This window comes from Lolium rigidum, unplaced genomic scaffold (assembly GCF_022539505.1).
Source record: "Lolium rigidum isolate FL_2022 unplaced genomic scaffold, APGP_CSIRO_Lrig_0.1 contig_11274_1, whole genome shotgun sequence".
Classification (NCBI taxonomy): domain Eukaryota; kingdom Viridiplantae; phylum Streptophyta; class Magnoliopsida; order Poales; family Poaceae; genus Lolium; species Lolium rigidum.
In genome coordinates, this window is record NW_025899806.1 from 88,702 (window position 1) to 113,938 (window position 25,237).

Genomic DNA, 25,237 nt, shown 5'->3' on the forward strand with positions numbered 1-25,237 from the left:
ATCGTGCAAACCCCAGACCTTGGAAATGCAGATCCAACTGAATGGAAATGTTAGACTTAGCGGCAAACTCCTCAGACAATGTCCAACCTTCTCATCAACTTTAAATTTCCGACATTCTCCTGCCGCATCTTCCTCTTCCATATCCCAGCTGATCCTCTTTGCCTTCATGAGATCCTTAGGACTGTCGCTGGATCAACTCGACTGCTGAAGCTAACACTTTTGCAGAACAGGCATTATTTGCCCGTAACTGTCCTTGTGATGCCTTACTTCTTTGCAGCGACAACTGGCCCAGAGCTCCTCAAATGACGTGGCCCCTTCTGTACCAATCCACCATCTTCCAAACGAGCTGTGATGTAAAGTAAGCCGATTCCAACGAAATCGGCTCCTCAGACCAAGAAATCTTAAGGGCGAGCTGCCCCCCGAGCCTCAGCCGAGGTGAACACAGTGATGAGGACCCGGGCTCGATCATGTCTAAGAGAGCTATCATGCAGGGCCAACCAGTCGATCACCTTCCTTCCGTTGACAGCCGATACTGGGGGCCGACTTGCATGCCAACATTCTTCTGATAGCACTGCTGAACTGACAACCTGGCAACTTCGCGCACTTGTACTGAAGTCGACGACTGCGCATCGGCTCTGCATCACGAAACACCTCTAACCAGCCTGTCTAGCAGGCTGGCAATCTAGCTTCAGGCAGGTGTCTTCAATAGAACTCTGAACTTGTCGCTCGATCGACTTGCATGCGGAAACTGATAATTTCGCGACATCAACACCACTCCTCGGACAAGCTGTGGTGCAGCGCCAGTCGATTTCGAAGCAATCGGCTTCCTATAGCAAAGGATTCCTTCAGGGCAAACTGCCCCCCGAGCTTCTTCCGTCCCGGTCCTACGTCTCGCTGATCAGATCAGCTCATCGTCTTTGGCAGGCTAATACAACTTCCGGTGAGGATGTTTTGAATTAGCCGATTGCTTCACCATCGGCTGTCCTCATGGTCCTAAAAGAGATATGCTCCCTTCGTTGGGTTCATCCTTAACCCGCTGATCTTGTCGCTGGTCAGGGTTGCGCCCCCAGAGTTGCTCCAGTTGGACAAGCATTAGCGTCTTCAATGAGAAAGGAGGTAATTCTGGTCACCAAAACTGACGCTTCTGCTGGCACCGCTAAGCCTCTTGAGTCGATGTCTGCGCATCGGCTCTGCTTAAAATTTTTTAATTTTCCTTTTATTATTATTAGCCTGATTGATCTCATGAATCGGCTCTTCTTGGGCATATGCCCCTCGAGCCGAATCTTTCAAGTGATTGAAGATATCGGCTTTTCAGCCAATTCAAGCTTGTCGCACCACTCATTATGCTAAATAGTACAGCAGTGGACGCAGGTGGTGAGAATAACTTTAGCCGATTGCTGGGATCGGCTTACCCGATCTGACTATTCATCCTTCGGAGTAGCACTGTTAAGGTCCCGGTCGTTTATAGCGACGCGCCATCGGCCATCCTTTCTCTTCATAAGTATCACATTGGAAATCCATTCAGTGTACCTGCGCGACCTGATGCACCCGGTGTCCAACATCTTCCAAACCTCCCTCTTGACTTCCTCAATCTCTTCTAGCTCGTCAGCTGATGTGAACCCATAAACCAGCTTCCCGTCGCCTGCTAAGTCAATGTTGAACACAGGCAAAGCGTATGTTGGGGATAATACTGGCCGATTGCTAAAATCGGCCTCTCTTTTTGTTGTACTGCCCAACGCGGGTTTACAACTCCTTGGTTTCTTATTATGGCGACGTGACTCGCTGGAGAAATGTCCACCACGTCTTGGGTCATAAATCTCTGACGAGATCCTGGATACTGTGTTTACAACAACCGATGTTTCCGCATCGACATCAGCTGATGCCTGTGTATCGGCTTTTGCCTGTTCAGGGCGCCATACTTTCTTTGGCGGGCGTACCCTCGCCTCTAATGTTCGCTGAATTTTTCCGTCCAAATCGGGCCGTGCCTTTCTCAACGTGTACAGGTACTGTGCCTCGGCTTCTTCCAGGTTTCGCAGCCGCTGCACCCTACGCTTCTGAGAATGGCTGAGTCCATCAGGGCACCACCTTGGTCGGTGATACCTATCGTCTTCTCCACCTGACTCCTCAAAGTCTTCTTCTTGCGATGACTCAGCTCGCTTGCTCCGAAGTGGGAGAGGTCTTAGACGCTCGAACACTGAAACCTCGTTCGCTTTCTTCATGTGTTGTCTGCATTCTGGGCAGTTCTCGATTGTCGGCAATCGGCTCATTCCTGAGTCCCAGCAATGTTTGAAGAAAGGACAGTTCCAATGTCTGTCCATATTGTCTTGCTCCCTTGACCTTCTTTCAGCGCGACTATTGTACCCGTCGTTGCTCTTATCATGTTGACGGTACCTCCTGACCTCTGCATCAGACCGACAATCCCTTTCCTCATCGATGTCGTAGTGCCGACGTCGGTCGTGCTGCTGCTCATATTTGTGGAGGAGGCGCTCGGAGAGTGGAAGCTGATACCGCGCACGTCTCATTCGTTCCCCTGTCAGGTACTGCTCGTCATCGTCTTGGGGCCGGTCGCGTGGATCGGCCTCCTCTTCATCGTTGCCACGGGAGTGACTGCTTTCTGCTTCGTCTTTGCTATGGCGGCTCGCAAGCCCTGCCATGTTGACACCAAAGGAGGACTTTGGCTGGCCTATGGAGTGGCTGAGATCCACCATGTTGACGCCGGGCGACGGACTTGAGTCTCTATCGAGCTTGATATCGTGCGGCCAGATCTTCTCAGGGGAGCCGATGGGCTCGGCTCCGAGGGTTGCCTTGATCTCGTCATGCTTCTTCTTGAGGTCATCAGGCAGGTCCTCGTACTTGACTGGAGTGCTTCCCGCCATCTTGGATGTAGATGGCGATGTGGTGGATGCTGAAGGTTGTCCCACCGGGCGTGCCAGAATGTGTTGACCGCCAAAACCCACCGCCGGGCAGCGACAGTCAGCACTAGTAGAGCCGGGAAGAGCCTAGAGCTGCGGCTGGCTGAGACCCCTCCGAGCGACGGCCCGCAATGCTCTTCCGGTCACACGCGGCGATGCGAAGTGCAAGGGCGTGCCACCCGACCTATACCTGGTCGAGGAAGGTGATGGGGAATGCCTCGCTTAGTTCCTCGCATGGCATACACGTAAACGTTAAATACGAGCCTCGATCGGCTCTCGAGTTATCCCGTGAATCGGCTCAAAGAGCCGATCCACCCATGATCCGTGCGGGGTGCACGAATACTTGGTGATCCTGCTTGATCAAGATAAAGCTAATGAGATCTACGACGATTTAGGGTTTTCACCGCATAATCGGATCATCCTACTCCAGGTTGGGCCTCGCGGCCACGCACGGTGCTCGTAAGCCGATCCTAAACAAGGCCAAAGAACCAACAATGCAGTTGATCCACGGAACATCCTGTTTAGGACCTGCGAACGCCACCCTACATGCCACTGGATCCTCCCCCCCTTTGTAAGGCCTAACTATTGCGGATATTAAACTAATCCTTGCGAGCAAGGAGCAATCGTAACGGATCGGATCTACTAAACGATGAACAAGCGGGTGCCGCCCCCATGCCCGAGATAGGCATGAGGACGGCTAGATATGCAAGGGTTGCACTACGTAAGCATGTTTATACGAAGAACGATGCTAACCCTAACACATCTATGATAACTACGTTGCCCGCCATCAAAGACGCTTCGATGACGGGCAACGCATGAACAACATGGAGCTTGGCTGCCTAGATCGCAAGATGCGATCTAGGCAGCATGTCGCTACCGATTGAAACCCTCGAGACGAAGGAGTTGGCGATGCGCCGAGATTGGTTTGTTTTGGGGTGAACGTTGTGTTGTTGTTTATTCCATAAACCCTAGGTACATATTTATAGTCCAGCGGACTCTCTAATGCGGGCGTGCACCAAACCGTGCACGAATAAGATTCTATCTCTAAACTAAGATACGATCTAATATGTTACAGATACACGGGCAATTAAGCCCAACTTGGTAAAAAGGCCGATCCACATATATATATTTCTTCACACCCATCTTCGATCGCGGCCCACCTCTGACTTGGTCAAATTCTGGTGATACAACCGCTGTACCTACAGCGACACAAATACAAGGACCAATCACTCGAGCTCGTGCCAAACAACTGAACTATCAGGTACTTTCGTTTCTTGGAACTATTCCTCACATACACGAGAATATGATGCTGCCTAAATCAGATATGTTTGTTACTCTTAGGAATGATGGACCAAGCATGGATGAGGAGGACAAGCATTGGAGCATGATCACACATGGAGGAGATGGCAGCAAGCACTTGAGGATTGAAGATGATGCCACAAGTGGAGATTTCAGGGCTTTGAAGCCACCATAAGAAGAGATGAAGACATGGACGAAATATAGAGTTCTCCACTTCATAATTTCGTCCATAGCATAATATGGTGCTGCGTCACCTTTAGTTTTGGGCCAGGCCCATGTCATTTTCGCGAGAATTAAGTCAGCCACTTTTTAGAGTCCGTATTGAAGGGGAAAGGCCTTCTAGGGTTTGGTGCGGCCACCACATGTATGGCTGGCCGAAACTCCACCTTTTCCTCCTTTAAATACCCCCATAGCCGTCACGTTTAGACTCGGATTTTGATTAGATTAAAAGTTAGCCATCGTCGCAACTCTCGTGTACTTCTTTTGAGGCCAACGCCCGAACAAGACCGACTATTCGGAATCCCACCTTATTCAATAAAGCTTTCATCTTCATCCGCAATATTCTGATTGCAATATTAGTTCTTACTTGTTCTCGATTTCGGGTAGGAATTAAGACCCTCGCTGGTCAGGCTGATCGTGCATCCGCAAGATCAGTAACTCCCGGAGATTGTCCTAGCGATTGCATTGGCGCACGAGCTTTGCACGTGTAGTCGGATCGTCAAGCACGAACTCCACCAACAAATCGATTTATCTTCATCTCATCGAAAGATCGGCCACCTTTGCCCTATCAAGTGGTATCAGATTTCAGGTTGCTCGGTGAGATTTTACTTTTTTTTTTCCTAGTGTAGATTGCATCTGCCATCATACCCATAAACCACGAAAAAGCCAAAAAATACAGTTAGGGTTTAGATCATATCGTCCTATAAACCCCCTGCCACGCCTTGCTTTGTCTTTTCAGTTTTGCATAGTTGAATTTGTGTCTGCATCTTCGTGTCGAGTTGCTGGTCTTAGCGTCTAGTTCCTTTAGAGTTTCGAGTTCTGGTCATAGTAGTCACGCCGCCGCCGCCCGCTCGCACCATACGCAGATCACCGCCATATACACCCACCATATACTTCCGCCAATTCCATATACACCCACCATATACGCCCACCGGATCGTTTCCGCCACAGTCATATACATCTGCCATATACCCTGTCTCCTACCGCGACACAGATTCGTGTTGTTTCTCTGCCGCGACAGAGTCCTTGTCGACTTAGGTTTTCCGTGAGATAAGTCTCGGCCGCCGGTCAAGACTTGCAAAAAAAAAAAAAAAAAAAAAAAAATTGCAAAAAAAAAAAAAAAATTTGCAAAAAAAAAAAAAAAGTCAAATCCGCATCCAAGTCGGGTTGACCACGATTTCCACTAGTCAGGTCGTTTTTAGTCCGAATTGGGCAGTTTTGGACAGCAAACTTTGACTGCCCATAACTTTTGCATACGAACTCCGTTTTGGACGTTTGACCACTCAAAATCACCGGGAGAAAAAGTTCTATCCAGCCGTTGTGCGCTTTTCCGAACTCTCAGAATTGCCAAAAAACGTCGGGAAGGTTGAGATTTTTGACGTTTAAGTTTACTACCCGGAAATTCCTGTGTTCTTCACTTATATCCTGCTTTTGAGCTATTCCTTTGTGCTTGTTGGAGCCACCCGCCACCATATATCACTTCATCGCTGCTCATTGCGTGTGTGCCGCGCCGTGACGTCGTTGGTGAACTAGGCTCGCGTCTCTAGTACGGTCTAGCCTAGGACCAGCACAGTACCGTTGTTGAGCATATTTTCAATATTGCATTGCTGTTTTGACAATTGCTATTTTGCTACCATATTAGCCTTCCTACAGCTCTACATATTGCCTCCACGTGCACTGTGTCGACACCTGGTAATCGCTTTGGCAATCTTTGGAGACGCTGATCCTTGCTGGTTGTTACATCACCTTCCTCCTGTTTGGTAAGAACTTGTAAGAGCTTTGTATTTTGCTTGACGAATTGCGCGTGAACCACCATATTCCGTAGTTTGTAGGCATATACTTTTGTGCTTTTTGTGTACTAACCATGTCAGGACCAGTTGATCCGACCGCTGTTGATCCGGCCAAGATGACGCCCGAGCGGCTTGCATGCTCACTTCACCCACCTTTTGGGCGGGCATGCTCGCGACACCGATGCGCGCATTGATGACGTGGATGGCAAACTCACCGACGCGCTGGACAAACTGGATGGCCTCGAGGCAGCTTTCAACTCCAAGCTCGACGCCAAGTTCCAGGAGCTTTTAAACCCTCATGCGGCGATTATCAATCTATCATATATGTTATTTATGTTCTTGCATGCTCTCCGTTGCTAGTAGAGGCTCTGGCCAAGTTGATACTTGTGACTCCAAGAGGGAGTATTTATGCTCGATAGTGGGTTCATGCCTCCATTAAATGCTGGGACAGGTGACGGAAAGTTCTAAGGTTGTGGATGTGCTTGTTGCCACTAGGGATAAAACATCGATGCTTTGTCTAAGGATATTTGTGTTGATTACATTACACACTATACTTAATGCAATTGTCTGTTGCTTGCAACTTAATACCGGAAGGGGTTCGGATGATAACCTCAAAGTGGACTTTTTAGGCATAGATGCATGCTGGATAGCGGTCTATGTACTTTGTCGTAATGCCCTGATTAAATCTCATAGTACTCATCCTGATATATGTATGTGCATTGTTATGCCTTCTTTATTTGTCAATTGCCCAACTGTAATTTGTTCACCCAACATCTGTTTATCTTATGGGAGAGACACCGCTAGTGAACCGTGGAGCCCGGTCCTATTCTTTACATCTGAAATACAATCTACTGCAATTGTTCTTTACTGTTCTTCGCAAACAAACATCATCTTCCACACTATACATCTAATCCTTTGTTACAGCAAGCCGGTGAGATTGACAACCTCACTGTTATGTTGGGGCAAAGTACTTTGATTGTGTTGTGCAGGTTCCACGTTGGCGCCGGAATCTCTGGTGTTGCGCCGCACTACACTCCGCCGCCATCAACCTTCAACGTGCTTCTTGGCTCCTACTGGTTCGATAAACCTTGGTTTCTTTCTGAGGGAAAACTTGCTACTGTACGCATCACACCTTCCTCTTGGGGTTCCCAACGGACGTGTGTTAACTGCACGCATCAAGCTCTTTTTGTGGCGCCGTTGCCGGGGAGATCAAGACACGCTGCAAGGGGAGTCTCCACTTCCAATCTCTTTACTTTGTTTTTGTCTTGCTTTACTTTATTTACTACTTTGTTTGCTGCACTAAAACAAAACACAAAAAAATTAGTTGCTAGCTTTACTTTATTTACTATCTTGTTCTCTATATTAAAATTACAAAAAAATAGTTACTCGCATTTACTTTATCTAGTTTGCTTTATTTACTATTGCTAAAATGAATACTCCTGAAAACACTAAGTTGTGTGACTTCACAAACACAAATAATAATGATTTCCTATGCAGACCTATTGCTCCACCTGCTAGTACAGCAGAATTGTTTGAAATTAAACCTGCTTTACTGAATCTTGTTATGAGAGAGCAATTTTCTGGTGTTAGTTCTGATGATGCTTCTGCCCATCTTAATAATTTTGTTGAATTATGTGAAATGCAAAAATATAAGGATGTAGATGGTGACATTATAAAATTAAAATTGTTTCCTTTCTCCTTAAGAGGAAGAGCTAAAGATTGGTTGCTATCTTTGCCTAAGAATAGTATTGATTCATGGACTAAATGTAAGGATGCTTTCATTGGTAGATATTATCCTCCTGCTAAAATTATATCTTTGAGAAGTAGCATAATGAATTTTAAGCAATTAGATAATGAACATGTTGCTCAAGCATGGGAGAGAATGAAATCTTTGGTAAAGAATTGCCCAACCCATGGACTAACTACTTGGATGATCATCCAAACCTTCTATGCAGGATTGAATTTTTCTTCGCGGAACCTATTGGATTCAGCTGCTGGAGGAACCTTTATGTCCATCACTTTGGGGGCGGCGACAAAGCTTCTTGATGATATGATGATAAATTACTCTGAATGGCACACGGAAAGAGCTCCACAAGGTAAGAAGGTAAATGCTGTTGAAGAAACCTCCTCCTTGAGTGATAAGATTGATGTGGTTATGTCTATGCTTGTGAATGGTAGATCTAATGTTGATCCTAATAACGTTCCTTTAGCTTCATTGGTTGCTCAAGAAGAGAATTTTGATGTAAACTTCATTAAAAATAATAATTTCAACAACAATGCTTATAGGAATAATTCTGGTAACAACTATAGGCCATATCCTGCTAGTGGTAATGATTATGGTAATTCTTATGGTAGATATGAGGAAAAGATGCTAGAAATTGAAAGATCCACTAAGAGATTTATGCAATCACAATATGAGCAAAATCAATTGTTTACTAAAACTATGAATGAACAATCTACCTTGTTGAAAAATATAGGAAATCAACTTGGAAATTTGAATATGGAGATTTCGGGTTTGCAAACTAAGATTTCAAATGCTGAAAACCGAATCTCATACATGTCTCAACGTCACAATCCTCCTTAATTAATAAAATGGCTGCTAAACCTGAGGATATTGATAATAAAATTGTTACTACAACAAATGCCATCCAAGTTAGAATTAATGAGAATATAAGGTTGATGGCTGAATTGCATGCTAGGTGGAAAAGAGAAGAAAATGAAAAACTTGCTAAAGAAAATAATGTAGCTAAAGTTTGGACTATAACCACCACTAGTAATGATAATGCTTCACATGTTGCTACACCTCCTACTATCAATGGTAAAATAATTGGTGTTGGCAATGCTTCTACTCCTAGTGCAAAGCGTGCAAAATTACCTGAAACTGCTAAAACTGCTGAAACTGATAAAACTGCTGAAATTTTTCAAAACGCTGGGGACAATGATTCCATTGCTGTAGATCATAATGGTTTAGATTTTGATGATTGTCACATCTCTGAAGTTATAAAGTTCTTACAAAAACTTGCTAAAAGTCCCAATGCTAGTGCTATAAATTTGGCCTTTACAAAACATATTACAAATGCTCTCATAAAAGCTAGAGAAGATAAACTAAAACTTGAAACTTCTATTCCTAGGAAGTTAGAAGATGGTTGGGAGCCCATAATTAAGATGAGGGTCAATGATTTTGATTGTAATGCTTTATGTGATCTTGGTGCAAGTATTTCTGTTATGCCTAAGAAAATATATGATATGCTTGACTTGCCACCATTGAAAAATTGTTATTTGGATGTTAATCTCGCTGATAATGCTATACAGAAACATTTGGGGAGGATTGATAATGTTCGTATTATGGTTAACAATAACCTTGTCCCCGTTGATTTTGTTGTCTTGGATATTGAATGCAATGCATCTTGTCTCATTATATTGGGAAGACCTTTTCTTCAAACTGTTGGTGCTACCATTGATATGAAGGAAGGTAATATTAAATATCAATTTCCTCTCAAGAAAGGTATGGAACACTTCCCTAGAAAGAGAATGAAGTTACCTTATGATTCTATTATTAGAACAAATTATGATTTCAATGCTTCATCTCTTGATAATACTTGATACACACTTTCTGCGCCTAGCTGAAAGGCGTTAAAGAAAAGCGCTTATGGGAGACAACCCATGATTTTACTACAGTACTTTGTTTTATATTTGAGTCTTGGAAGTTGTTACTACTGTATCAACCTCTCCTTATCTTTATTTTATCGCATTGTTGTGCCAAGTAAAGTCTTTGATAGTAAAGTCAATACTAGATTTGGATTACTGCGCAGAAACAGATTTCTTGCTGTCACGAATTTGGGTATGGTTCTCTGTAGGTAACTCAGAAAAATCTGTCAATTTACGTGCGTGATCCTCAGATATGTACGCAACTTTCATTCAATTTGGGCATTTTCATCTGAGCAAGTCTGGTGCCTCTAAAAAATTCGTCTTTACGGACTGTTCTGTTTTGACAGATTCTGCCTTTTATTTCGCATTGCCTGTTTTGCTATGTTTGATGGATTTCTTTGTTCCGTTAACTTTCAGTAGCTTTGTGCAATGTCCAGAAGTATTAAGAATGATTATGTCACCTCTGAATATATGAATTATGCACTGACCCTCTAATGAGTTTGTTTTAAGTTTGGTGTGGAGGAAGTTTTCAAGGGTCAAGAGAGGAGGATGATACAATATGATCAAGAAAAGTGAAGAGTTTAAGCTTGGGGATGCCCCCGTGGTTCATCCCTGCATATTTTAAGAAGACTCAATCGTCTAAGCTTGGGGATGCCCAAGGCATCCCTTCTTCATCGACAACTTATCAGGTCACCTCTAGTGAAACTATATTTTTATTCCGTCACATCTTATGTGCTTTACTTGGAGCGTCTGTTTGTTTTTATTTTCGTTTTGTTTGAATAAGATCGGATCCTAGCATTCTTTGTTTGGGAGAGAGACATGCTCCGCTGTTTCGTATGAACACATGTGTTCTTAGCTTCATCTTTAATGTTCATTGCGAAAGTTGGACTATTTCATTCATTGTTATATGGTTGGAAACGGAAAATGCCGCATGTGGTAAATGGTATAATGTCTTGAATAATGTGATACTTGGCAATTGTTGTGCTCATATAGATCATGTTTAAGCTCTTGAATCATGTACCTTGTACCCATTAATGAATAATTACATAGAGCTTGTTAAAATTTGGTTTGCATGATTGATCTCTAGAGTCTAGATATTTTCTGGTTAAGGTGTTTGAACAACAAGGAGACAATGTAAAGTCTTATAATACCTACAATATGTTCATATGTGAGCTTTGCTGCACCTTTTATGATTGAGTTTGCTTCAAACAACCTTGCTAGCCTAGCCTTGTATTGAGAGGAATTCTTCTCGTGCATCCAAATCCTTGAGCCAAAAACTACGCCATTTGTGTCCACTATACCTACCAACCACATGGTATTTCCCCGCCATTCCAAAGTACATTACTTGAGTGCTACCTTTAAATTTCTATTCTTTACCTTTACAATATATAGCTCATGGGACAAATATCCTTAAAAACTATTGTGGTGAAGAATATGTACTTATGTGTCTTATTTCTTAATAAGTTGCTTGTTGAGCGGTAACCATGTTTCTGGGGACGCCATCAACTTTTACCTTTGTTGAATATCATGTGAGTTGCTATGCATGTTCGTCTTGTACTGAAGTAAGGGCGATTTTCATGATCAAATGGTTTGAGTATGCATACTTGTTAGAGAAGAACATTGGGCCGCTAACTAAAGCCATGAATCATGGTGGAAGTTTCAGTTTGGACACAAAACCTCAATCTCTTGTGAGAATATTACCTGTTGTTGAATGCTTAAGCATTAAAAGAGGAGTCCATTATCTGTTGTCTATGTTGTCCCGGTATGGGTGTCTAAGTTGAGAATGATCAAAAGCGAGAAATCCAATGCGAACCTTCTCCTTAGACCCTTGTACGAAGCGGCATAGAGGTACCCCTTTGTGACACTTGGTTGAAACATATGCTATGCAATGATAATCCGTGTTAATCCAAGCTAATTAGGACAAGGTGCGAGCACTATTAGTATACTATGCATGAGGCTTGCAACTTATAAGATGTCTTATACATAACACATATGCTTTATTACTACCGTTGACAAAATTGTTTCTTGTTTTCAAAATGAAAAGCTCTAGCACAAAAATAGTAATCCATGCTTCCCTCTGCGAAGGGCCATTCTTTTACTTCATTGTTGAGTCAGTTTACCTACTTCCTTCTATCTTAGAAGCAAACACTTGTATCAACTGTGTGCATTGATTCTTACATGTTTACCTATTGCACTTGTTATATTACTTTGTGTTGACAATTATCCATGAGATATACATGTTGAAGTTGAAAGCAACCGCTGAAAATCATATCTTCCTTTGTGTTGCTTCAATGCCTTTACTTTGAATTTATTGCTTTATGAGTAACTCTTATGCAAGTCTTATTGATGCTTGTCTTGAAAGTATTATTCATGAAAAAGTCTTTGCTATATGATTCATTTGTTTACTCATTATCTTCATCATTGCTTCGAATCGCTGCATTCATCTCATATGCTTTACAATAGTATGATCAAGATTATGATAGCATGTCACTTCGTAAATTATCTTTGTTATCGTTTACCTACTCGAGGGCGAGTAGGAACTAAGCTTGGGGATGCTTGATACGTCCCAAACGTATCTATAATTTCTTATGTTCCATGCTACTTTTATGATGATACTCACATGTTTTATACACACTTTATGTCATTATTATGCATTTTCCGGCACTAACCTATTGACGAGATGCCGAAGAGCCGATTGTTGTTTTCTGCTGTTTTTGGTTTCAGAAATCCTAGTAAGGAAATATTCTCGGAATTGGACGAAATCAACGCCCAGGGTCCTATTTTTCCACGAAGCTTCCAGAAGTCCGAAGAGGAAACGAAGTGGGGCCACGAGGTGACCACACAACAGGGCGGCGCGGCCCAAGCCCTGGCCGCGCCAGCCTACTGTGTGGGCCCCTCATGACGCCCCCTGGCCTACCCTTTGGCCTATATATAGTCTTTGTCGCGAAACCCCAAGTACCGAGAGCCACGATACGGAAAACCTTCCAGAGACGCAGCCGCCGCCAATCCCATCTCGGGGGATTCAGGAGATCGCCTCCGGCACCCTGCCGGAGACGGGAATCATCTCCCGGAGGTCTCTTCATCGCCATGATCGCCTCCGGATTGATGTGTGAGTAGTCCACCCCTGGACTATGGGTCCATAGCAGTAGCTAGATGGTTGTCTTCTCCTCATTGTGCTATCATGTTAGATCTTGTGAGCTGCCTATCATGATCAAGATCATCTATTTGTAATGCTACATGTTGTGTTTGTTGGGATCCGATGAATATTGAATACTATGCCAAGTTGATTATCAATCTATCATATATGTTATTTATGTTCTTGCATGCTCTCCGTTGCTAGTAGAGGCTCTGGCCAAGTTGATACTTGTGACTCCAAGAGGGAGTATTTATGCTCGATAGTGGGTTCATGCCTCCATTAAATGCGGGACGGTGACGAAAGTTCTAAGGTTGTGGATGTCTTGTTGCCACTAGGGATAAAACATCGATGCTTTGTCTAAGGATATTTGTGTTGATTACATTACACACCATACTTAATGCAATTGTACTGTTGCTTGCAACTTAATACCGGAAGGGGTTCGGATGATAACCCGAAAGTGGACTTTTTAGGCATAGATGCATGTCTGGATAGCGGTCTATGTACTTTGTCGTAATGCCCCGATTAAATCTCATAGTACTCATCATGATATATGTATGTGCATTGTTATGCCTTCTTTATTTGTCAATTGCCCAACTGTAATTTGTTCACCCAACATCTGTTTATCTTATGGGAGAGACACCGCTAGTGAACTGTGGACCCCGGTCCTATTCTTTACATCTGAAATACAATCTACTGCAATTGTTCTTTACTGTTCTTCGCAAACAAACATCATCTTCCACACTATACATCTAATCCTTTGTTACAGCAAGCCGGTGAGATTGACAACCTCACTGTTACGTTGGGGCAAAGTACTTTGATTGTGTTGTGTGCAGGTTCCACGTTGGCGCCGGAATCCCTGGTGTTGCGCCGCACTACACTCCGCCGCCATCAACCTTCAACGTGCTTCTTGGCTCCTACTGGTTCGATAAACCTTTGTTTCTTTCTGAGGGAAAACTTGCTACTGTACGCATCACACCTTCCTCTTGGGGTTCCCAACGGACGTGTGTTAACTGCACGCATCATCCTGCTCTGAAAACCTTGGCCGCGATAGCTCGGCTGCTTGCGTGATGACCGCATACTCCTTCGTGTACTTCCTTCAGAATTACCCTTCCTTCTTCGGGTGTGACGCACCTTTGTAACACACCTGAAATACTTCGCTTGTACAACTCTCCTTTGACCACAGTGAAGGCTTTGGAACGTCTAATAACTCGCCTTGCTTCAACTGGATCGTCGGGTATTGTTTTCCTTAGGATGTATGATATGTACGCCTGCATCCATGGGATTTGCACCATCATTACTAAATCCTGTTCCTCTTCTTCTTCGAGTGCTTCTTCCGTAGCTCCCGGGGGTTTCTCATCCTTCTCCTTCTTCTTTGGTTTCTTCGGCTTTGTATATCTCTCTGTTATCTCCTCCCAGAAAACGCCTGGTGGAATCGCGAGACACTGCGACCCAATGTTTGCAAGAACATCGGCTTCATCATTACTTAGCCTGCTGATGTGATTTACCTCGCATCCGTCAAACAGTTTCTCCAACTCGTTATACATTTCCTTGTATGCTATCATACTTTCATTGACTGCATCACATTGATTCATGACCTGCTGAGCCACCAATTGTGAGTCGCCAAAGATTTTTAGTCGGGTTGCACCACAAGCTTTCGCCATCTTCATCCCATGTATGAGAGCTTCGTATTCTGCCTCATTGTTAGATGCGTTTGGAAACGTCATCCGTAAGACATACTTTAACTTGTCGCCTTCAGGTGATATTAGTATCACGCTTGCACCTACTCCCTCTAATCGCTTGGACCCGTCAAAGTTCATAGTCCAGGTTCTCGATAGATCTGGGGGTCCCGTGTTTTGTAGCTCCATCCACTGCGATGAAGTCTGGTAAAATCCGTGACTTTATTGCTTTTCTTTTTTCATATGTGATGTCCCGAGGGGAAAGCTCTATTCCCCAAAGGGAGACACGGCCCTTAGCTTCTGGATTGTTTAATATATTGGATAAAGGCGCCTCATTGACCACTATTATCGGATGCGCCGAAAAATAGTGTCGCAACTTTCTTGCTGTTGTAAACACTCCATATGCCAGCTTCTGGTACTGCGGGTACCGCTGTTTTGAAGGCGACACTACTTCGCTGATGAAATATACTGGCCTCTGTACTCCATGGAGTTTTCCTTCTTCCTCCCTTGCGACTACGAGAACTGTGCTGACCACCTGAGGTGTCGCTGCAATGTATAGCAGAAGGGGTTCCTTTTCTTTAGGCGCCATCGGGATTGGTGGTGTCGGGATTGTGCGCTTGAGATCTTCGAAGGCTTTGTCCGCTTCTTCGTTCCACTGAAATTTCTCTCCTTGCTTAATCAAAGCGTAGAACGGCAATGCCTTCTCTCCTAGCCTGGCGACGAATCTGCTTAATGTTGCGACTCGCCCAGTTAACTGTTGTATTTCTTTCAACTTTGTCGGCTTCCGCATCGTTACGATGGCTTGGATTTTTTCTGGATTAGCCTCGATCCCTCTTGCTGATACTAGGAACCCGAGAAGTTCTCCTGCAAGGACGCCGAAAGAACACTTCGTCGGGTTTAGCTTTAGGCAGAACTTACCAAGGTTGTCGAAAGTTTCCTTCAAATCCTCGATCAATGTTGTCCCCTTTTTTGATGTTATGACGACATCGTCAATGTATACTTGTACGTTTTTCCCAATCTGTGTTGCTAGGCACTTCTGCATCATCCGCTGATATGTTGCTCCCGCGTTTTTCAAACCAAAAGGCGTTGTTCTGTAGAAAAACACGCCATAGGGTGTTATGAACGCTGTCTTGACTTCATCATCTTCTTTTAATCTGATCTGGTTATAACCAGAATATGCGTCCAGGAAGGAAAGACGTTCACATCCTGCCGTGGAGTCGATAATTTGATCGATCCTTGGGAGGGGAAAGTGATCCTTTGGACAATGTTTATGGAGGCACGTAAAGTCGACACACATGCGAAGGACTTTCGTGTTTTTCTTCGGGACCAGCACTGGGTTCGCTACCCACGTGGCTTCTGTATGTATCTCCTTTATAAAACCAGCTTCTCTGAGTCGATCAATCTCTGACAGCATAGCTTTGCGGTTTGGTTCTAAAAAACGCCGCAAGGGTTGTTTGATTGGTCTCGCTATTGGATCCAAGTTTGGGTGGTGCTCGGCAAGTTCCCTGGGTACTCCTGGCATGTCAGCTGGACACCATGCGAAGATTTTCCAGTGCTCACGGAGGAACTCGACGAGCGCGCTTTCCTATGCGAGGTCCATATTTGTTGCAATGGACGTCGTTTTCTTTGGATCTGTCGGGTGAATCTGCACCTCCTTAGAATCCTTAGTGGTATTGAAGGTTGGCTCCCTGAGTGACCTTCCTGCATCTGGCGGCACATCATAATCGGTTGTGAGCCGTGACTCCATATATTCTGCTTGCATCCCGAAAGTTTCTGACAGTCAATGAAAATCCTTATCGCATTTATCAGCTAACGCAAAACTTCCTTTGGCTGTGATTGGTCCCTTAGGTCCAGGTAACCTCCACAACAGGTACGTGTAGTGTGGTACCGCCATAAACCTGGCATATGCTGGTCGTCCCAACAAAGCATGATATTGCGACGGGAAATCGATGACTTTGAATTCCAGCCTTTCTATCATGTAGTTTTCTCGGGTCCCAAACTGAACGTCGAGATTGATTCTTCCCAACGGATAACTCGGATTCTCTGGTGTGATTCCATGGAAACGTGTGTCGGTTGGTTTTAGATTTGCCAGCGATATGTTCATCTTCCTTAGTGTATCCGCGTACATAAGGTTTAAACTGCTGCCTCCATCTATGAAAACTCGAGATACGTCGAATCCTGCGATCACCGCCAGTAAGATAAGTGCTGACTGCCCTGGTCGAGGAACTTGCTGCGGGTGGTCCGTAATTGTGAAGCCAATGTCCTGTCCCGACCAATTTAGGTACTCTATCGTTGGTGGAGGCATCTTCTCTGCCATGAACACTTACCGCGAGATTACTTTCTGAGCCTTGTTAGATGGCCTAGCTTTCTGAATCATCGAGACCGTGCCATTGGAGTTAGGATCAACATATGGAGGTGGGTGTGGTGCTACCGCTATTCTGAGCTGGTGTCGATTTTCGTCCGTGATCGCGGGAGGAGGTGGTAGGTGGATCTCACTCCTGGGCCCCTGGGGGTTTCTAGTTGTCGCTTGAGCATTGGCTAGCCACCGCAACCCGCAACATCGCTTGAAAATTGCGACAGGTCCTTCACGAGATGTCCTGACTGCCTCTTCCCATTGTTATCGAGATAGAAATGCATCTGGCATGGCCCGTTCATCATATCTTCGGGAGTTACAAAAGGTCTCTGAAACCTTGATCCACTATTTTGCCTGTTGTTTCGAGAGTCATCTCTATTGTCGCCTCGCTGCTCGTTACTCCTTTGATATTCATCTCTATTGTTTCCTCCAGTGTTTGCCCGAAACCCAGCCGATATTTGGCCAGGAGCATCGTAACTCGAGAATTGTCGAGGAAATCGCCTTCTATTTTGAAAGTTCCGACTACGGTCTTCCTCCGGTGACCGGTGTCGCTTATTGTGAACAGCATCTTCTCCGTCTGCCCATCTGTTTGCTATCTCCATCAATGCTGACACTGTCCTTGGGTTGGTTCTCCCCAAGTCTTCGACGAAATCTCCTCATCGAATTCCTGCTACAAACGCATCTATTGCTCTCTCGTCAGATATGTTCTCTGCCGAGTTTTTGATGATGTTCCACCTTTGGATGTATTTCCTCATTGATTCATCATGCTTTTGTCGACACGATCTCAACTCTTCTAGTGATGCCGGTTTTTTGCAGGTTGATCGGAAGTTCTTGACAAACACATCCTCAAAACTATCCCAGCTGTCGATGGATCCTGGGGGAAGTTTCTTAATCCAAGATCTTGCGGCTCCGCTCAGGTGTATTTGAATACTTTGCATGGCCGTTGCTCTGGTTCCGCCTATCAGTTTCACCGTCTCAAGGTAATCAACTAGCCAATCCTCGGGATCTTGCAGGCCATCGAATTTTTTGAAACTGTCTGGTAACTTGAATCCTGATGGGACTCGAGTTTTTCGGACCCGTCGCGTAAAACACGGGAGTCCACACATATCTTCTTCAGCAACTTCTGGTGAATGCCGATGTTCCCTTCTATCTTGTCGCGCTCTATCCACCATGGCCTGAGTCGCTGTATCTCTGACTCCACTTGCTCTCGGTGGATCCTGCACTGCTGCGGTAGGTCGTGGACTATTTTGCCTTGCAGTTCCTTCGGGAGGTGTAGCTGCGAATGCTGCTCCCATGGCTCCACATCCTGCCATGGCCATGTTATACAACGCTTCTCTTGGATCTCCGGGAGGTGGCCTGGACGCTAGGATGAAAGCTTGTGTTGCCATGTATCCTACTTCTGGTGTTTTAGGAATAATATTCCCTCTCGTGTCGATTGACATAAAAGACATATCGAGGTTTTGAATTAAAGTCTCTCTTTCTGCTTCAGGTATATTTTGCAGCCGAGATCTTGCTCTCCTTCGAGCTTCCCTATGACTATCTCCCGAAGTTCTTGAATTTCGGCTTAGTTCAGCCCTTCGCCTGCTTGACGCGGAAGCGGCTTCCTGCCTTTTGTCCAACTCGATCTTCTGCTTCTCGAGCTCCCTCCTGGTACGTGCAAGCCTATATTGATATGCTTGTAACTCCGCAGGTGTCGCCGTAATGGTCATTGGTTCTGTACCATCAATAGCTCTTGCGACTCGATCCCATACTTCCTGCGGATATTGCACCATCTCTCGTGTTCCTGGACCGATATTTTTGTTCCCAAACCTCGCGTGAGATCTGCAGGATCAACATATGGATTTCCCGCATCGTCGAAGTTTTCTGACGTCTCCTCCGCTGGGCGACTTGGTTCCCCAATTACATAGATCTGATGATATTTTGGATTCTGAACTTTGTCGGGTTTGGTGACACCATCATTACGATTGGTGAAGAGCTTTCCAACAGTAGTGGATCTGTCGACGAAAGTAAAGCTGTCGATGTTGCTCGAGTCATCGCTTATATCGGAGTCCGCAGATGACTCGAAAGACATGTCGCTGAAGATCTTGGCGAGTTTTTCACTTGCCCTGGTGCTGATGAAGCGTGGCGACAAAATCTCCTCTCCGCCTGACTCAGTTGACGATGTTGAATCCGAAGAATCGGAATCGACCGCCGATAATCCCGACGAGATCGGAATTTTGAGACGATATGATCCTTCCTTCTCGATGCGGAATTGGAACTCGCCAAACGTCATCTCCATAGGTTCCTCCAGATATGCATATGCATCAAAATGGGAGGGCGGGTGAGGAACAACATCAACTAGACCAGTTTCGATCTGTTTACCTTTGTCCAAAGCGTTGCTTGCAGTTGATGAAGTCGACGATCTTGAACGTGCCATCGAGATCAGCTCCTTGTCGCCTCTAGATCCCACAGACGGCGCCAATTGACAAGGTATTAACTTGTCAATGCCTACGTATTGTAGACTAGGGTTTCGTTGGACGTAGAGGGCAAGTAGATCTCGAAGGTTTCAGTCGAAAAGTACTCGACGATTATGAAATTAGGGTTGTGTTGACAATAGATTCGATCCTCTCTTTGTCCCTCGACTCCCCCTTATATAGGAGGCGGAGCCGAGGGATTCGTAATACACAAGTTACAGAGTCCGGGAGGGTTTCCAACCCGTCCCGCAAGATTACAAATAGTACTTCCTAATACAACTCTAGCTTTCCTTAATAATAACTTGGGCTTCCGATTCTTCTTATTCTTCGAGTCATGGGCCTTCAGTAAACCCCGGGTACCATCTTCGGCAGGCCCATTAGGGATGCCTATGTCACCGGCCACCACTTGAGCCGCACCACCCAGGGCACCCAAGGCCGGCGCCCTAAGCAGCCCCTCTCCCCAAACCCTAGCCCCCCTCCTAATACAACTCCCATAGTGCTTAGGCGAAGCCCTGCCGGAGTTCTCCATCACCACCGCCACCACGCCGTCGTGCTGTCGGGATTCCGAGGAGGATCTACTACTTCCGCTGCCCGCTGGAACGGGGAGAAGGACGTTGATACGTCCAAAACGTATCTACTTTCCCGAACACTTTTGCTATTGTTTTGCCTCTAATTTGTGTATTTTGGATACAACTAACACGGACTAACGCTGTTTTCAGCAGAATTGCCCTGGTGTCTTGTTTTTGTGCATCAACTTTCAGGAAAATCCCGGGATTAATTCCAATGGGCCTATTTTCACGAGAAGATGGACGGAGCCCAGAAGACCAGAAGGAGGGGGGCCACGAGGCGCCCACCCCACAAGGCGGCGCGGTGGGCCCCTGGGCCGCGCCGGCCTATGGTGGCGGCGCCTCAGCCAGCCTCCGACGCCCCCCTTTTGACTACTTAAGGGTTTTGACCTAAAAATGCACGGGGGTTAGAAGAAATTGCCAGAAGACATCCAGAACACCGCCGCCATCGCGAAACTCCGTCTCGGGACCAGAAACTCCGTTCTGGCACTCCGCCGGGACGGGGAATTGGAGGAGATCATCGCCATCATCACCACCGACGCCTCTCCATCAACCAGCCATGCTTCCCCCATCCATGTGTGAGTAATTCCCCTGCTTGTAGGCCGAAGGGGATGGTAGGGATTGGATGAGATTGATCATGTAATAGTCATAAGATTGTTAGGGCATAGTGCCTAGTATCCGTTGTTGGTACTTTTATGATATTGTTGCAACTTGTTATGCTTAATGCTTGTCACTAGGGCCCAAGTGCCATGATCTCAGATCTGAACATGTTATCAATTCATGATGATATTCATTGCTTTATGATCTTACGTGCAAGTTGTATACACGTATTGCTGTCCGGAACCCGAGGCCCCAAAGTGACAGAAATTGGGACAACCGGAGGGGAAGGCTGTGATATGAGGATCACATGTGTTCACGGAGTGTTAATGCTTTGCTCCGGTGCTCTATTAAAAGGAGTACCTTAATTACCAGTAGATTCCCTAGAGGCCCGGCTGCCACCGGCTGGTAGGACAGAACATGTTGTGGAAGTTTCTCATTGCGAGCACGTACGACTATATATGGAACACATGCCTATAATTGTTTAGTACTTGGATACTATTTTATTACTATCTGCAAATGCCCTACCTTGATTTTTACATGAGTTCTCTTATCCATGCAGCGCCCGTTCATCCATCCATATGCCAACAGTATTTTAATCATGTTGTTTACCATAATCACTACTGCTGTCTTTGTTACACTGCTGCTGATATTTCACTACTGCTACTGTTATAAAACTGTTGCTACTGATAAACTCTTGCGAGCAAGTCTATTTCCAGGTGCAGCTGAATTGACAACTCCACTGTTAAGGCTTACAAATATTCTTTGGCTCCCCTTGTGTCGAATCAATAAACTGGGTTTTACTTCCCTCGAAGACTGTTGCGATCCCCTATACTTGTGGGTCATCAAGACTATTTTCTGGCGCCGTTGCCGGGGAGCATAGCTTTATTTGCAAGTTCACCTGGATTGATATTGTTCACTGAAAATTCTCCATCATGGGTAAACCTCGCGATACTAAAGTCGCCATATTACCATCCACTACAAGAAAAGGTACAACTCTGAGTACCTCTGCTGCTCTTGATTCACCATCTGTGATAAGTCAACTTGTTTCGCCACCACAAGCTTCACATGTTGGTACTTCTGTTGAAACTGAAAATTCCTCTGATACTACAATTGCTAGGTGATAACCCACAAGTATAGGGGATCGCAGCAGTCTTCGCGGGTAGTAAAACCCAATTTATTGATTCGACACAAGGGGAGACAAAGAATACTTGAAAGCCTTAACAACGAAGTTGTCAATTCGATTGCACTGGAAACAGACTTGCTCGCAAGAGTTTATCGATAGTGACGATTTTATAGCGATAGCGATAGTGAAATAACGACAGCAGAGTAACGAGACAACGGTAGTGATTATAGTAAACAGCGGGGTTAAAATACCGTAGGCACGGGGACGGATAAGGGCGTTGCATGGATGAGAGAAACTCATGTAACAATCAAGCGGGGCATTTGCGGATAATAATAAAACGGTGTCTAAGTACAAAGCAATCAATAGGCATGTGTTCCAATTATAGTCGTACGTGCTCGCAATGAGAAACTTGCACAACATCTTTTGTCCTACCAGCCGGTGGCAGCCGGGCCTCAAGGGAATCTATCGGATATTAAGGTACTCCTTTTAATAGAGTACCGGAGCAAAGCATTAACACTCTGTGAACACATGTGATCCTCACATCACTACCATCCCCTCCGGTTGTCCCGATTTCGTCACTTCGGGGCCATTGGTTCCGGACGACGACATGTGTATACAACTTGCGAGTAAGACCATAAACAATGAATATCATGATGAAGTAATAACATGTTCAGATCTGAGATCATGGCACTCGGGCCCTAGTGACAAGCATTAAACATAACAAGTTGCAACAATATCATCAAAGTACCAATTACGGACACTAGGCACTATGCCCTAACAATCTTATACTATTACATGACCAATCTCATCCAATCCCTACCATCCCCTTCAGCCTACACCGGGGGAATTACTCACACATGGATGGGGGAAACATGGCTGGTCGATGGAGAGGCGTCGGTGGTGATGATGGCGATGATCTCCTCCAATTCCCCGTCCCGGCGGAGTGCCAGAACGGAGACTTCTGGCTCCTGAGACGGAGTTTCGCGATGTGGCGGCGTTCTGGAGGGTTTCTGGCGACTTCGACTTCTTCCCGTGCGTTTTAGGTCGAAGGCAATAAGTAGTCCGAAAGAGGGCGTCGGGGGCCAGCCGAGGCCGCCACACACTAGGGCCGCGCGGGCCCCTCTCGGGCCGCGCCGGCCTAGTGTGTGGGGCCCTCGTGCCCCCACCTGCTTGCCCTTCTCGGCTCCGCCAATATTCCGGGAAAATAGGACCTTACTGCATAAATTCCGAGGATTTTCCCGAAAGTTGGATTTCTGCACAAAAACAAGACACCGGAATCGCTTGCTCGAAAACAGCGTTAGTCCGTGTTAGTTGCATCCAAAATACACAAATTAGAGGCAAAACAATAGCAAAAGTGTTCGGGAAAGTAGATACGTTTTGGACGTATCAACTCCCCCAAGCTTAGCTTATTGCTTGTCCTCAAGCAATTCAGCTTAACAACTGAGCGATAAAAGAACTTTCACGAACACATTTGTTCATATGATGTAAATATTCTCATGCTATGGCTAACACTTAGGCAGTTCATAATAAGATACATGCAAATAAGATCATCTAATAGCTATGTCAATCATGGAAAGGTACCAACAATTAATAATAAGCATCATGAATCATGTATATAAGTAGGATTGCGAGTGTTCATAAAAGAGTATGATAGAGTGGTATCTCGCTTGCCCATATTTGATCAGCAAAACATAAATGCTCGAGCACCTCCGAAGTTCATAGAAAGACTAGAAATAGTGATTGTCACGGATAAAAGCATCAAAGTTATACCACAATCAATCATATTTTGAGACAAGCATATTATACTAAGAATGACGAGTTGTGCTCTCAAGAAAGTGCTCAAAGAAAGGATGGAGACACAACATAAAAGTAAAAGATTGACCCTTCGCAGAGGAAGCGAGGGATTAACATGCGCTAGAGCTTTTCATTTTTAAAACAGGAGTAAAATTGTTTTGAGAGGTGTTTGTTGTTGTCAACGAATGGTAATGGGTACACCAACTACCTCGCCAACCGGACTTCCAAGAGCGGCTCCCATGAAGGACGTTATCTCCACCAGCAAGGTAGATCATCCCTCTTATCTTTTGTTTACACACGTATTTTAGTTTTATTATGAGTGACACTCCCCCCAACCTTTGCTTACACAAGCCATGGCTAACCGAATCCTCGGGTGCCTTCCATCAATCACATACCATGGAGGAGTGTCTATTTGCAAAATTAAGTTGCTTAACGATGGATCGGAGCAAAACATGTGAAGAGAATTATTAATGAAGTTTGATTAATCGGGGCTGGGAACCCCATTGCCAGCTCTTTTTGCAAAAGTATTGGATAAGCGGATGTGCCACTAGTCCATAATGAAAGTCCGTCAAGAGTAAATGACAAGGTTGAAGGTTAAACACCACATACTTCCTCATGAGCTATGAAACATTAACACAAATTGAGAAACATTTTGAAGGTTTTAAAGGTAGCGCATGAGAATTTACTTGGAATGGTTTGAAATGCCATGCATAGGTATTTATGGTGGACACTTTGGAACAACTTGGTTTTCAGGGGTTTGGAAGCACGAGCAGTGTTCCCGCTCAGTACAAGTGAAGGCTAGCAAGAGACTAGGGAGCGACAAATCAAGAGAGCGATGACTCGACATAATCATGCTTGCGGCAAAATAAATTAAGCGAGGCATAAGAGTGATACAAGAACTGCGAAGCAATGTAAATCATCGAGGCTTAATTGACTTTTGTTCAGTCATATGCATGCGTGAGCATGTGCCAAGTTAATTCAAATGAATTATTCAGAGGAGGATACCATAATATCATACCTATCTATGAATAAAACAATGCAAGCAAACATCCATGACATGTTACTCATATTAATAAATTGGAGCTAAACATGAGAGATCATGAACTACTAGACTTCCTTAAATGACATATACCTCACATGAACCAACTAAGCATGCTCACATGGATGAGTATATGTACAAAAATGAAAACAAATAGAGTTCATACCAGACCTCTCACCACAATCAGATTGTCGAATATCGTCATTATTGCCTTTCACTTGTGTAGCTTGGATAATATGAAATGAAAACCACGCTCCAGCCACCGAAGACCATGGAACTCATAAAGAACTTTACAAAACCAAAGAAGAACAGAAAATATTTTTTGTGTTTTCGAATTTGGACACAAGAACAAAAGGAAACAAGCAAACAAAGCAAAATCTTTTTGGGTTTTCTTATAGCAAACTAGCAATAGCAAATAAAGCAAGACAAATGCAAGAAACCAAGATAAACAAATGGTGAAGAGAAACAACAGAAATATTTTTGGTCTTTTTGTGTTTTAGGAAAGAAACAAAGCAAGAACAAGAAAATGAAAACTAAAAGAAACACGAGAAAGCAGGATGGCGAGAAATCTGCCAAAACCTCGACAAGTACATGAAATCGATTTTTACAAAAATCTTCCGTTGCTCAGC